This window comes from Miniopterus schreibersii, assembly GCF_964146895.1.
Source record: "Miniopterus schreibersii genome assembly, chromosome: 16".
NCBI classification, from domain to species: Eukaryota; Metazoa; Chordata; class Mammalia; order Chiroptera; family Miniopteridae; genus Miniopterus; species Miniopterus schreibersii.
In genome coordinates this window covers 29,799,452-29,815,642 of record NC_138116.1, presented here as the reverse complement: position 1 = coordinate 29,815,642, position 16,191 = coordinate 29,799,452, and the positions used below count along the sequence as shown (strand labels likewise).

At 40.7% G+C, this 16,191-nt stretch overlaps 1 pseudogene across 1 annotated transcript; it reads right to left on the bottom strand.

Moving 5' to 3' along the window:
* Positions 1-4,134: 4,134 nt before the first annotated feature.
* On the bottom strand, positions 4,135-5,497 carry LOC308568826 (small ribosomal subunit protein eS1 pseudogene; annotated as a pseudogene). The gene is made up of 3 exons: positions 5,289-5,497; positions 4,754-5,009; positions 4,135-4,544 (listed from the first exon to the last, which is right to left on the bottom strand). The product of its transcript is annotated as a small ribosomal subunit protein eS1 pseudogene (transcript).
* Positions 5,498-16,191: the final 10,694 nt, after the last annotated feature.

Sequence of the window (16,191 nt, the reverse complement as noted above, 5' to 3'; positions counted from 1 at the left end):
AGAAGAAACTAAAAGGACCCCCCAAGAGATAGATGACTGATAAAATCAGCCACTCTGATCATCTAGTGATTTGGTTTTCTTATACATATATGTGGACTAGAATTGCCTGGTTACATAGAAGGCTTTCAGCAAAATACGCCATCAGATTCAGAGATACTACAGAGAATATGGAATTGGGATGGAAATCGGGAGGAAGGAAGGAAGGAAGGAAAAAGATGTGAATGAAGTCAAAGAAGGATCAGGAGGGGGATATGCCTGGGAAACGTAAGGGAGTAGCTAGAAGTTGTTCTCAGGGGCCTTCCACCAAGACCCAAAGAACAGTGCAGAAGCTGATACTCCTTTTTTGCTCCATTCACCATTTATTTTCTCTTCTCCTATAAAAGGATTAGCAGGATGGGCTCAGTGGGAAAAGAGGCCCCTGTGGGATCCTGTTACCAGCCATCTGTGCTCTGTTCTTTACTTTTGAACAAGACGGCTCCAAAACTCTGAACTGGAGAGGGAGTTGGAGCTGCATACAGATCAGCGGAGCTGTTGCTAACAGCTCTGACGCCTGCAGGATGACTCAACCCTCTGTGCCTGGCAGAGTCAGCTGTGGTCCCCTGGAGCCTCCTACTCTAGGGAGAAAATCAGAGATGTGGGAAGTGACTTGGGGAAAGGATCAAGATCCCTGATCTTGGGCAGGAATTCAGGCTGGGGGGATAGGGAGGGGCACCTTGAGTCTTCACTTAAGAGGTCTGGCTGATGATGGGGGTGAGATTAAAGACGACAGTGAGGAAAGCACAATCCTTTATACAAGTTACGTGCTCTACAAAAGGAATATACTGTCTGGAAGGTGGCAGCCAGCTAAAGCCATATGGCTGTGTCAACAGGAGTTCAGCCCAAACACAAATCTCATTCACCTCCCTGGTAAATTTTACTCAGGTAGAGGCATCTCCTGCTGTTCTCTCATTTTCCAAGGAACTCAAAGACTCCTGTCCTTACATAGCACCATTAATACTTAAGAACATTCTCATGCTGAACAGTTGCTACCTTCAGACCTCTCCCCTGGTTGTTCACTCAGGTCTCTGAGATACAGGCAATTAGGAGGAAGCTACTTGTACATTGTGTCAGGAGACATCTGGATTTACCCTATACCAAAGCATAAGGACCCCCCTCACCATAGCCCTAGGCTTCCTCAGAGAGCTTTCCTTTCAGTTGGCTTCTCATCACTCACTAATAAACAGCCCCCAGAGTTTGGCTTCCTGTTGCTGTGGCAACCCGAAAGAACCAGTGGAAGCTGCCAATAAAGGCATCTGCAAGAGCTCCCTAAACCCGGGCTCCTTTCAAAACAATAGTACAAAGTGGGATCGCCACTTACTCTACCCATCCTCCCGGCCACACCACACACACACCCTCAATTGTCAGTTTTATGGGAAAGATTCAGTTCTTAGAACGGCTGAGAATGTGGTGGTTTTGCCCAGATGAAAGGCTTTCTAATACATTTTCTTTCTCTTTCTTTCTTTCTTCCTTTCTTTCTTTCTTTCTTTCTTTCTTTCTTTCTTTCTTTCTTTCTTTCTTTCTTTCTTTCTTTCTTTCTTTCTTCTTTCTTTTTCTTCCTCCCTTCCTTCCTTCCTTCCTTCCTTCCTTCCTTCCTTCCTTCCTTCCTTCCTTCCTTCCTTTTTCTTTCTTATTTACTTATTTTAAATATATATATGTCTCTCCCTTCCTCTCTCTCTAAAAATCAATAAAGACATTTTTAATATATATATATTTATTGATTTCAGAGACAGGAAGGGAGAGGGAGAGATAGAAACTTCAATGATGAGACTCATTGATTGGCTGCCTCCTGCACACCCCCTACTGGGGATCGAGTCCACAACCCGGGCATGTGCCCTGACCAGGAATCGAATCTGGTTCTCCTGGATCCTAGGTCGCTGGTCAACCACTGAGCCACACCGGCTGGGCTCTAATACATTTTCTAAGGATTCTTTAGATACTAGCCTAGAAATCTGACCAATTTACCAGGTATTAGCATCTCTAAAGGTTCATGGAGTTTTAAAATATGCCTGTATGTGCCCTCAATGCATAGTTCATTTTTCTGTGCAGGTAGGAAAAATCTGGGTCCTTGGCATTTCAGAGCTAGAACTACTGGCTAGTTTCCCACAAAGGGTGAGGGGTTTCCTGATGTCCTCATGTAAGTGTGAAAGTGCTTTGTACCTTGTACAGAAGTGTTCAAATATTCACATTAACTCCTATTCCCTGGCCATGTTCCCCTTTGGTTCAAGGCCATATTGCATTGGAGTTAAACTCATGGACTCTGGCGCCAAACTTCCAGGTTCGAATCCCTTCTCTGCTCTTCACCTTGCACTTTAGCCAATACTTTCTCTGTGCTTCACTTTCTCCATCTGTGAAATGGGGACAATAATAGTATTAACTTCAGAGGGCTTTCATGAGGATTAAATAAATTAAAATATGTAAAGCATCTAGAATAGTACCTAGTTTTAGATACCAAGTATACCTCTAAATAGAGTATGCTGCTGAGAAACACAGATAAGATACCCTGTTCTCAAAGAGTTCAACTCTGATATCCACGTAGTAGAGAAAGACAAACCAATCGTTATAGGTAATGTGACAACTGCTTTTCTAATGGAGAGAGAACAGCCTGGCTGGTGTGGCTCAGTGGTTTAGTGTCAACTATGAACCAGGTGGTCATGGTTTGATTCCTGGTCAGGGCACATGCCTGGGTTTTAGGCTCCATCCCAAGTAGGGAGTGTGCAGGGGGCAGCTGATCGATGATGTTTCTCTCGTATCAGTGTTTCTATCTCTCTATCCCTCTCCCTTCCTCTCTCTAAAAATCAATAAAAACATTTTTAATATATATATATTTATTGATTTCAGAGAGAGAGGAAGGGAAAGAGGGAGAGAGAGAGATAGAAACACCAATGCTGAGAGTCATTGATCAGCTTCCTCCTGCATGTCCCCCTTGCTGGGGATCGAGCCCGCACCCCCCGGGGCATGTGCCCTGACCCGAATGGAACCATGATTTCCTGAATCCTAGGTCAATGCTCAGCCACGGAGCCCACTGCCTGGGCAAAAACATATTTTAAAAAAATAAATAAGTAAAATAAACGGGGAGAGAACAGAAAAGGGGGCCAGAAATTCAGACTTGAAGGATGCCCGGGTTTTCCTGGAACAGAGAAAGATTTGTCAATTAGGCACTTTGCATTGCAAAGGACAACTCACTCCATTTAGCTCAACAATTTTATTTGAAAGATGTATGTCACAGAAACCCAGGAAAACTAATAGCCCAGGAGAGCTAGTGGCAGCATTTTAGGCATTTTCAACCTGATGCTCAGTCCTTAGCAAGACTTAGCTATTCTCCTCTTGGCAGGGCCTCTTTTACTGTTACCAGATGTTTCTTTTTTCTTCACTTTGTATTCTTTTCAGTTGAAGTTGCCAGCCCTTAAGCATTTGTATAAGTCTTCACTTTGTATCCATGTCCCCTACCTCATAGTTTCTATTTCTTTATGGCTATTGCTTGCCTTGATCCCTCATGACTCTAAGCTTACTCATGATTTTTTTTCTATATCATTTAGCCACATTCTCTCCTTTTCCTGACCCAAATTTTAGAGAGAGAGAGGGAATCTGATTGACCTACTCCATTTTTTTTGGTGCCAGGTATGTTGTAAGTTGCTGATTGTCCATCAGCAACTTACAACAGGTTCTGATTGTCCATCATTGCTTCAGATGGCAATTCTGGTCCAGTCAGTGAAGGTATCTCCATGAACTGTCCATGCACTGTGGCTACCTAGGCCTGCCTCTTCAACAGAGGCTGGAGGGGGGAAGTTTCCTTCGGAAAGGAAATATGGGTGTAGCAGTCACGACATTCTGTTTAGGACAGAAAGAAGAAATAACATATACAAAGAGCATGGAAAAGTGAGTTGTTGGGCCTAGAGTTGGTTAAACAGATATATATTTATTTTAATTTTATTTTTCAATTACAGTTTATATTCAATATTGTTTTATATTAGTTTCAGATGTGCAGCATAGTGGTTAGACAATCAGATACTTTATGAAGTGGTCCCTTCTGTATTTCTTTCTTTCTAGTTTTTTCACAAATAGGACTTTTAAATTTGTCACCATTAAGTCTGAATTTTAGACAGACTCTTGGACTGGGGGGCTCATATCCATCAGCTCGTTCGACTTTAGCATCTGTCTCATTCCCAGTAGCTTTTCCAGAACTGTGACTTCACCAAGAAGCTTCATGAGTTTTCCCAGTTCAAACTTAAGCTTCTTCAGCATTTTGACTTTTTTTAACAAAGACATCTGGAGCAGATAAATAGATTGCCAAGCCTTTCCTATGTCTCTTCCAATGCTATCTGGAATCAATTTATTGATCCCTTCTTTCAGGTCATTTGTCTATGCCTCTCAGGTCGTGATTTCCATCATCTTCTTCTGGATTTAGTGGACCTGTTGATGCTGAGCATAAGATGTCTTCTGAATCTATTATTGCATTTTTTAGCAAAACCAACACAAAACTGACAAAGCAAGTAACCATCGGTAGTCTTATTTATTTTTTTTAAATGTATCTTTATTGATTTCAGAGAGAGGGAAGGAGAGGGAGAGAGAGAGATAGAAACATCAATGATGAGAGAGTCATTGATCGAGCCTGCAACCCGGGCATGTGCCCTGACTGGGAATCGAACCCCGATCGCCTGGATTCCAGGTCAACGCTCAACCGCTGAGCCACGCCCAGCCAGGCACCATTGGTAGTCTTGACGTCAACATGACCTTCAATCATGGTCTGCCATTTTTTGACCATGGAGCACATTTTTGCCATAGGTAAGATCCATGCCATGGAAATTAAGCAGTTTTTGCCCTGAACATTCTTAGTAATTAGCTTGAATTTTTTAAATGCAACTTCATCATTCTGCAGATCAGCTAGGCTCACTTCAAAAACACTACCCTTGAGACTATCAGATGCGATTTTGGTTCCTTGAGTTCTCATGACTAGTGTTTTTCCAATATTTCTTTTTAAAAAATAATTAATTCCCTTATTCAATTTAGGAATTGCTTCTTCTTCTTCTTTTTTTTTTTTTTTTTTTTAAAAAAAATCTGTATTGGTTTCAGAGAGGGAGAGGGAGAAGGAGAGAGAGAGAGAGAAACATCAATGATGAGAGAGAGTCATTGATTGTCTGCATCCTGCACAACCCTCATGGGGATTGAGCTGGCAACCTGGGCATGTGCCCTGACCTGGAATCGAACCGTGATCTCCTGGATCATAGATGGGTGCTCAACTGCTGAGCTACACTGGCAGGGCTCCAACATTTCTTATATTGAACATAGCTGGTGCTTTTTCATCATACCGGTCTTTCTTAGAAAATGAATCAACCACTTTCTTCTTGGTTCCCTTTTTGCCACCTTTCATAAGGCACTTGTTCTTGCCAATGGCTATGGTGCTGCTCAGAGGGCCAGAAGGGCCCCCCAATATTTCAAGTACCCACCTGACACAGTACATAGTTATAATAATATTATCGACTATATTCCCAACGGTGTACCTTACATCCCCGTGACTATTTTGTGACTCCCAATTTGTTTCTTAATCCCTTCACCTGTTTCACCTAGTCCCCCAATGTCCACCCTTCTGGCAACCATCAGTCTGATCTCTGTGTCTATGAGTCTGTTTCTATTTTGTTTGTTTGTTTATTTTGCTCCTTGGGTTCCACATATAAGTGAAATCATATGGCATTTCAACAGATGTTTTTTGAGGCATTGCTAAACACCAGCCACTATGCCAGGAGTGGATAACCGATGTCATGATGTTATATAGACTGCTATGGAAATCCATTGCAGGGCCACCTGAATCAGACATGGGGTGTCAAAAAAAGGCTTCCTAGGGGAGGAAAACTCCACATGGGGACCAGAGAGAGGAGTAGGATTAATAAGGACCCTGGCACATTCCAGGATCTGAAAATAGCTTAATGAGGATGCCAGAAAATGAGAGGGAATGGCATGAGGCAGACAGGGACTATACCATTCAGGTACTAATAATCATAGAGTTACTATTTATTTAGTAGAAAACTGCATACTATGCTAAGCATTTTATATGAATTACCTTATTTAATCTTCCCAACAACCCTGTGGAGTAGGAATAATTATTGTTCATATTTTTTTAGATGAGCAAACCAAGACTCAGTGAGATTTAGTAACTTTCTTATGATTACATAACTAGCAAGTGACCAAACTGCTAAGTTATATTTACTTTGTGTATCATATTAAGGATGTTTTAAGAGCTGGGAAGCCAGTTGAAGGATTTTATGCATATTTGCATTTCAGAAAGATCAGTCTTGCTACAGAGTATAAAACAGATTATAGGGAGCAAAGAGGGGACATAGGGAGGCCCCTTGGGTTGCCATTGCAAGATGGTATAGTAAGGTGGACTAGGCTGATAACAGTGACGTTAATGTAGTCATTCATTTATTACTTTGGTCAATAAATATTTTATGAGCTCCTACTAAGAGTGCTAGGCACTAAGGATATATAGATGACCAAGGTGGGTGTGGTCCCTTCCGTCACAGAGTTCTTCAAAGAGGCAGAATAGACAGGAATCAGTGGAGTGGAATATGGAAGTGATGAAAAAGGGAGAGCCTGGGATGGTTTATTGGCTTGTGGTTGGCTCCAACACCCTTGCCCTTTCCACCTCACTGGTTCCCTTAGGGTTGTATGTTCAGATAAGGCGCAGAGGGAAGGAAGACCAAGGACAAATCGGAAAAAAACTTTGTACGTCATTCCATGAGCTCAGAATTCATGTGGAGACTTTTGGGAACTGTTAAAAATGTGTAATCAGGGAAATGTCTTGACCAGATATGCATGCTAGCAAGGTCAAGATTTATCCTTCTAAAACTTAGAATTCCTCCAGGGCTGAACAGCCCATTTGAGAGGGTGACAATGCTTGAATCTTCTTTTCACAGTCTACCCTCTAGTGGCAAGAGGAAAAACAGCAAGTTCCAACGCCACAGGTTTGCAAGACTTTGATTTGCCCTGAAAGCTAACAGCTCCTGGATTTCTCAGTGAGTTCTGCTGCTCAGTCTTCAACAGAGACCATCCATTCATTCCGAGATTCCCTCAGCTCCAAGTCTGTCTCCGACTATCAAGAGCCCTCCTCTGAGAACTCCCGCTAGCCTGGTTCCCATTCTTCCAGCCCCCACCTCAACACTCCCTCCCTCCGCCGCCCTTGCGAGTCCCCTCTAAGCAGGCTACACGGCTGCCCTCTGGCGGGGACCTAGCGCAGTGCGCCTTGCGTTCCTTCTGGAACCACTTCCTCTGAGAAAGTCAATTCTTTCAACTTGGTATGTTATTGAGCACCCTCTTTGTTTACACCCTAGTTATAAAAGGATAGTGCCCCCTCCTACTGCCCCGCTTAAATACAAGGAAGCAACACGAAAGTGGAAAAGGCAGGAGCTCCTCCTCTCCGTGAATTCAGCGTTGTCATCCTACCATTACCAGCAACAGACTCAGAACACAACTTTTCCAAGGCTTGAATACTGAGAGTAGGGCATGGATAGGGCAGCCTTTTCAAGGATGTCTCCTGCTTTCCTTGGAAAGAAATGTTCTCTTTCTCTCACGCCTTAATCCTTGTCTCTTTTCCCCAGAGTCGCTATGCTTCTAGGATGGAGCTCTGATAATGTCCATGGTAATAAAAGAGCCTTATTAGTCTAAGTAGCTTGGAAATAAATACTGGAATCATTTCTCAAAAATCCAGGTTGGTTTGAACACCCTCTGGCGACGTTCCTTTGGCATCCTCGCCAATGCTAATGAACTCGGACCACAGTCTCCCCAACTCATTGACTCAGCACTTAGTGGCAAAGTGACCCTTTAAATCTTGTTTCATCTAAGACGGCTCTTCTACCTGCTAAAAGGGTGATTTTGTGCATTAAACACTGATGCCGTTTTTCTGATTTGGCACATACACACCATCCTCAGACAATGTATTCCAGAATTTATTTTAAAGCCAGAGGCGTTAAGGTTTCTGACCGACAGATCCCTCCCCCATTCAAGCCCCTCTATTCAGCCAGGAATTTGCGATTGAAATAGTATGTAGTGCTGGCTGGAGTGCCCCAGCAGACCGGTGCTGCTGAGCGCCGAGTGGTCGTTGCCATGGGAGTGTTTGCAAGGTGGTAGGCTTGAGGGCTGCTCAGATTCCCAGGATTCTAGAACTGAGCCGGCCCCCTCATTTTACAGATGAGGACATGGAGGCCCAAAGACTTACTTAAGAGACTTATTCAAAGTCCTAGACCAAGTTAGGGACAGAGCTGTGCTCTTTGCAAGACATTACCTTTTACATTAAAATACACGCATGAATACGTGGAACGGCAGATGGAAGTTTCTCCCTCTCTCTCTCTCCATTCCTCTCTCACGAAAAACAACCACCACAACAACACACATGCACATGCTGTTTGAATGGATGTTTCTCTAGCCATTTCCACTGTGCTATTTCAGCACCAATTCCAGATAGAAGTGCTAGGAAATGTACTGGCAACAGTGGGTATGTGAATATCCTTGCATTTACATGCATGCATACGTTTGCATCGAATTACATGGGCACACCTGTGGATAATTATGCTAACAAGGCATTTGTCTAGCTCTTGATTACTGAAATTCCTTACACCTCATTTTCCTCAGGAGCAAAATTCAGATAAGAAATAGTACCTATCTCAAAGGATTCAATGAAATAATGTATTTAAAGTACTTAAGCACAGCAACGGGCAAATAATAAGTGCTGGATATTATGTTGTTTCTATTATGTGTTTCTGCAATGGAATGTGTCAGGGATTGCCTATAAGGCACTAGGCTAAATGCTTTAATTTCTCGTTTAATTTTCACAATAATCCTCTGAAGTAGGCTCTTTCATTTTCTCTGTAGCACCGTTGAGAAAACTAGGCCTAGAGGGCTTGAGTAACTTGCACAAGGCTAGGAAGTGTCTGAGAAAGAATCAGACGAAACCAGGTCTGTCTAACGTTAATGCCCTCAATCTTAATAATTAGGTTATACTGCCTCTCCTATAGAAAGGCAGCAAAATATCCAGTGTCTGAATTTGTTTGCTGGAACTCCAAATCCAAACAAATACATTAGATTCATGCTGCACATGGAATGGGCTGGCTCATCCAGATAAACACATTTTAATTAAACCCACTGAAACTATAATTTGTTTTTACTTCCCTTTAGTTACAGTTCTTTAGAGAGACCCTAGTTAGCTATTTTGTACAAGAGACAATTTCCTAACGATTGAATGCCATTATATTCAACATCCTATTGTTTCAAAACCCCTAGTTGGACCTGGTAAGATCTATGTGCAAAATACGGATCTAATTGATATCGTGTCACCAAATGCTTGGGATCCTACTTACCTAGTAGGCTATCTAGTCTTTAAAATCTCTTCTGACGTAGAGACAGAAATGAAACATTTCTTCAATAGATATTTTCTCATTCTTATTAAAAATACCAGTTTTAGGACCGTCCAGAGTCTAACCCCGGGTTCTCCTGTGGTAACATCATTCAGTTTCTATCAGATCCATTTCAATCGGACTTCAGTTGTTCCTGACTCTTCCCTTTTCCTTCTCTGTCTGTTTTCTCCCTCGGTGATTTCATCTACTCCTGTACTTCCAACTGTCCCTGCTCGACAGAGAACTGCCACATCCACCTCACCCAGGAAGCATTACGTAACCCCTTGCTATGTGCTACAGACAGAATCTCGGGGTCCAGGCAGACATCTGTCCTAGGCTCCAGTCCGGATGTTTGTGGAATATCTTCGACAGGACGATTGACGTATCTGACACCCCTGTAAAAGTAAGGCTGGGCGAGAAAGTACCTTGGTTTCTCTGTACTCCAGCCTCGGCGTTACTTCTCTGACCTTCCTTACCCTTACGTTAGCTGGTCACAGTCTCTGGAATGCTCTCTACCGACTCTACAAATCTACTGATCTCAGTCCCACTTGGAGCCATGGGAGAAAGAACTAGTGTTAGCTTCCCCAAAGCAACAAAACCTAAACCCATCTCATCACTTTCTTCACCAAACCACCCTGTGCTCTTAACTTCCTTCAGTATTTCATTTGATAGAAGCACACTATTCCTCTAAAAACTTCCCTAGGCCTCCTGATTGCCCCGACACAATCCACTCCCCGTTTAATAACTAAAGTAATGTTAAAACACAATCCAACTGGGGAGAAAAAGGGACATCTGTAATATTTTAAACAAAAATAAAATTTAAAAATCAAACAAACAAAAACCCAATCCAGTCATGTTATATCCCTGCTTAAAACCAGCCTACAACTTCTTGTTCTAAGAATATAATTCAGATTCCTTACTGAGGCCTAGAAGAAACCCTGAATGATCTGGCCTCTCTCCACATCTGCTTTCATCGTATGCCACTCTCTCCTGCTGCGCTCCAGCCACACCAGCCTCTTTGCAATTTCTGGAACCTGCAAAGCTCTCTCTTGCCATAAGCCTTTAGCAAAAGCTTTTCTCTCTGCTCTTGTCGTGGTCTACTTCATGTCTTTTGAGTCTTGGTCTGAGGCTATCCCTCTTTTCCTGGCCTTTATCCCTAATTATTATTCTTTCTCATGGTACCATTTGTTTCTAGCTTTTATCCCGATGATAATGTTATGTATTTTTAGACTACACTTATTGTCAGCCTCCCTTACTCGATTGGAGGTTCCATGAAGGCTCAGTGGCGCTTCCTCTCTGATTTTGCCAGCATTTACTATACCTTTATCTGTGCTTCCAAAATCATTTTGCATATACCCCTTTTATGACACTTATTATATTACTTCGCTTAATAATGCTTATGACTTATTATATCTCACTTTTTAAAATGTTTTTATTGATTTTAGAGAGAGAGAGGGAGGGAGGGAAAGGAAGAGAAAGAGAAACATCAATCGGCAGCCTCTGGCACACAACCCGACCGAAAATCAAACCCAAATCCTGGGAATGTGCCCCGACTGGTAATCGAACCCACAACCTTTTGGTGCATGGGACAATGCCCAACTAACTTAGCTACACTGGCCAGAGCGCTATATCTCACTTTTAAAATCACCTTTTACTTCTTCATTTCCAGTTTTTGCATAAAGGAAGAACAGAAATCCATTCCCCATCAATCTTAATAAGTATCAAGCAAATATTTTAATATACAACTTAATATATTTATGTTTATATTTGGATTAAGTTTGAGTGAAAACAAAATACAGAAAATGGAAAAACTCCCTTACTCTTTGCAACCATTTAATTGATTTTGGGATACAGTCATTTAATTACAGTAAGACAAAATGATTTTTGAATAGATTTTAAAAATCTGTACTTATGACATGGAAATTTTTTTGGGTGGTTTTCCAAAAAGTGTGTAATGATGGGATATCAAAAGATTATCAAGCATTCTATGAGTTTCAATCTAAAATTGTGTCTTTCTTTACCTAGATACAATACAGACTTTTGTATTAAGAAACAAAGTTACTGAAGCATTGCATTAGAACTTACCTGTATCAGTTAGGACTCTTTATGTTGCAGATGGTAGAAAATCCAACCAGAACTGGCTGAACAAAAATAAAAAACACCTCTCCCCTCCCGCCAGTTTATTAGCTCCTATACCTGTCAAACTGTTTCTTGCTCCTGATGTAGCTTGATCCAGGATTCAAGTGATGTCTATTTCCTTGGTAATAACTTCATTTTTAGACAGGCTCTCCTTTTTTGGTGCCAAGTTGGCTGCTAACAAGTCCTGGAATTATATGCTTCCAACCTAGAGAAAAGATTTCCCTGATAGCTGGAACAAAGGTCCCCAAACTTGGTCTTATGAGCCTTGAATATCCTGTCTTGAGGCATATGCTCATTCCTGAACCAGTCAAGGCCAGAGGGAGTTAAAGGGGTATATGATACGGTAATTGGTGCGAGTTGTTATCTAAGAGTTGCATATGCAGAGAGGGAGGAAAGTGAAAGTGAAAGAAAGAAATATTGGATCAGCCATTTTTTAAAAATATGCTTTCCATAGGAAAAATGCCATAATCATCAACTGCAATATTTATGGAGTTCCTAATTTTAGAAACAGCTTGAAAGTCATTAGACTGATTTTTATTGCCTCTACTTGCTTGTTACAAGGAAATTTATTAAGAAAAAAAGACAATAATTGTCTTGATGTTTCTTGGTAAAGTATAAATTTATTTTTCTTAAAAAATTGTTTTTAATGTTTATGTTTTTCTTCAATGTTTAAGTTTTCCATTGTTTGGAACTTTTATTTCTACAAGCAGAAATTTTATCTTACACAGATGGGATACTGGGAGTGTTGTTAGTAGATTTCAGGGCAGTGTCTTGAGCTTGGTTGGATGGTAGACTAAGAATGGTTTCATTAACCTTGGCATGGAGAAACTCAGGATATTTAAGCATATAAAGAATTTCAGTGTCATCCATCTCCAAAAGTATGCGGGAATTTTCTCCAGCCAGATGTGGAACCAGAGAAATCAGCTTTTAACCCATGATCTTCTTCTGAGTAGTAGCTGATGCCAACACAGATACACTCAACATACCATGCATGACCTTGCATATAAACAGGGTCAGGCTCCTGGATGGTGCTAGTCTACCTACCTTAAATTTTAGAAGGCTATGAAACCTGCAACGCCTGCATCTGTTTTGAATTTTTTATTTGGACATGGCAGAATTTTTTAAAACATATTTTTGTTGATTTCAGAGAGAAGAAGGGAGAGGGAGAGAGAGATAAGAACATCAATGATGAGAGAGAGTCATTGATCGACTGCCTCCTGCATGCCCCCCGCTGGGGATCGAGCCTGAAACCTGGGCATGTGCCCTGACCGGGAATCAAACTGCGACCTCCTGGACCATAGGTCGATGCTCAATTGCTGAGCCACGCCAGCTGGGATGGACATTGTAGAATTTCGAGGGTGAATAGCCATGGTCTGGGTTGTTGTACTGGCGATCTGATAAGCTGACTGGACTCCTAGAACTTGCAGTGGTCTGTAGGTGCTAAATTGTGACTTAGGTGTTGCTACAACTGAGTGGGTAGCACCGTGTTTATTCTGAGATAAGTGAGGTTTGGCCCTGACCGCTTGCAAAGACGTGCACGTCCATGCTGAAGCTGAGGAAAAACTGGTGTACAGTTACTTGCTGGTATTGCTGCCGCTTTTTGAGAGCTGAGCACAGGATTGCCTCCAGCTCCCATAGGTGCCGTTCTCTCCACATGATTCTTGGTGAGGAGAGCCTGATGCTCCACCTTGCTTTGTGCCGTAGCCTCATGTGGTGGCTTGCTGACCACAGTTCTTCCATTAATTGCCATGACAGCCTTATTAGCTTTCTCAGGAGATGTAAGGCAAACGAAGGCAAAGCCTTTGCTGTGGCCGGATTCCATCATGACCCTGACACTAGTAATTGTGCCAAAGAGGTAGAATTCTCTCCTCAGTCACTTATCAATGCCACCTTCAAGATTTTTCACATGAAGACTAGCACCCTGGCAGTTTACCCTGTTTTATTTGCTCAAATTTGCGTTTTAATTTAGATTGTCCATCTACTTCATTCTGTGATGTACCAATATAAACTTGATTTCCATTAAGGAATTTTCCATTCATTCCTTCAATGGCTTTCTGGACATTTTCAAAATTTTCAAAACTCATAAATCCAAAGCCTTTAGATTTTCTACTTTCATCAGTCATTTGGTATCTAATTATACCTCAATAAATATAATATTATATATATAAAACCCTAAAGACTCTACCAAAAATTGTTAGAACAAATAATTCAATAAAGTTGCAGAATACATGATCAATGTACTATACATTGTCTATACACTAACGACAAACTATTAAAAAGAGAAATTAAGAAAACAATCCTCTTATAATTGCATTAAAAAATACCTATGAATAAATTTAACCAAGAAAGCGAAAGACCTGTACACTGAAATCTATAAGACATCGATGAGAGAAATTGAGTAAGACACAAATAAGTGGAAAGATTTCCCATGCTCTTATATTAGAAGAATTAATATAATTGAAATATCCATACTTCCCAAAGCAATCTACAGATTCAATGCAATCCCTATCAAAATACCAATGGTATTTTTTTTTCCCCCATGGAACTGGAACAAATAATCCTAAAATTTGTATGGAATCACAAATAGCCAAAACAATCTTGAGAAAAAGAGAACAAAGTTGGAGACGTCACACTTCCTGATTTCAAACTATATTTATAGCTTCAGTAATAAAAATCATATGGCATTGGCATAAAAACAGACACATAATTTAATGGAACAGAATAGAGAGCCCAGAAATAAATCCCTGCATATATGGTTAATTAATTTATGACAAAGGAGCCAAGAATACACAATGGGGAAAGGACAATCTGTTCAACAAATGACACTGGGGGAAACTGGACAACCACACACAAAAGAATAACACTGGACCACTATCTTAGACCATACACAAAAAATTAACTCAAAATAGATTCAAGATTTGGATGTAAGACCTAAAACCATAAAACTCCTAGAAGAAAATGTAGGTGATGAGCTTCTTGACATCAGTCTTGGCGATGATTTTTTGGATTTGATGCCAAAAGTAAAGGCAACAAAAGCAAAAATAAATAAGTGGGACTATGTCAGACTACAAAAACCTCTGCACAGCAAAGGCAACCATCAACAAAATCAAAAGGCTACCTAAGGAACAAGAGAGAATATTTATAAATCATATATCTGATAAAGAGTTAATCTCCAAAAAAATATAAAGAACTCATACAACTCAAGAGGAAAAAGCTAAACAATCCAATTTTGAAAGGGGTGGAGGATCTGAATAGACCTTTTTCCAAAGAAGACATACAGATGGCCAACAGGTACATGAAAAAGTGCTCGACATTACTAATCATCAGGGAAACGCAAATCAAAGCCACCTGTTAGAATGGCTATTATAAAAAAGAAAAATAGCAAGTGTTGGTGAGGGTGTGGAGAAAAGGGAATCCTTGGGTACTGTTGGCAGGAATGTAAGTTGGTGCAGTCATTGTGGAAAACAACATGGAGTTTCTTCAAAAAATTAAAAATAGAACTACCATGTGATCTAGCAATTCCACTTCTGAGTATTTGTCAGAAGGAAACAAAAACACTAAATTGAAAGGTATCTGCACCCCCATGTTTATTGCAGCATTAGTTACAACAGCCAAGACATGGAAGCAACATAAATGCTCACTGATGGAAGAATGGATAAAGAAAATGTGATATATATATATATATATATATATATATATATATATGTGTGTGTGTATATATATATATATATATAATTTCTTTGCGTGTGTGCATGTATATATGTATATACACAATGAAATATTTCTTGTCTATAAAAAAATAAGAAAATCTTGCCATTTGGGACAACATGGTTGGATCTCGGGCGTTATGTTAAAGTGAGTAAGATAAAGACAAATACTGTATGATCTTATTTACATGTGAACTCTTTAACAGAAGAACCCCTCCTCCCCAAAAAACAACAATGACTCATGTTACAAAATAAGTAAGTTACAAAATAAGTAGGTCCTGGGCATGTAATGTAAAACATGGTGACCATAGTTAATAACACAGTTTTGTATACTTGGAAGTAGCTAAGAGAGTAATTTTTTAAAAAATATTTTTAAAATTGATTTTTAGAGAGAGAGCAAGGAAGAGGGAGAGAGAAACATCTACAGGAGAGCAACAACATCTCTCAGCTGCCTCCTGCTTGGCCCCTGCTGGGGGGCCAGAGCCCACAACCCGGGCATGTGCCCTGGGCGGGAATGGAACCTGCAGCCTTTCAGCGCACGGGAGGATGCCCGACAGACTGAGCCATGCCTGCCAGGGCAGAGGGTAGATATTAAAAGTCCTCATCACACACACACACACACACACACACACACACACACACGTAACTATGTGTGGTGATGGATGTTAACTAGACATATTATGGTGATTATTTTGCAATATATACAAATGTTGGATTATTATATTGTACACCTGAAACAAATATAATGTTATATGTCAAATATATCTCAATAAAAGGCAGGCAAAATCATATTGCAAAAATACAGTTAAGATCTTCATGAATTTAAAAGTCAAAATTCTTTGCCTGTTTGCCATCCCCTTCTCTCCACTTAGTGGCTACTCCAAGTATTTTATGACTTCTGGTTCCATGTTCTAAATTGAATA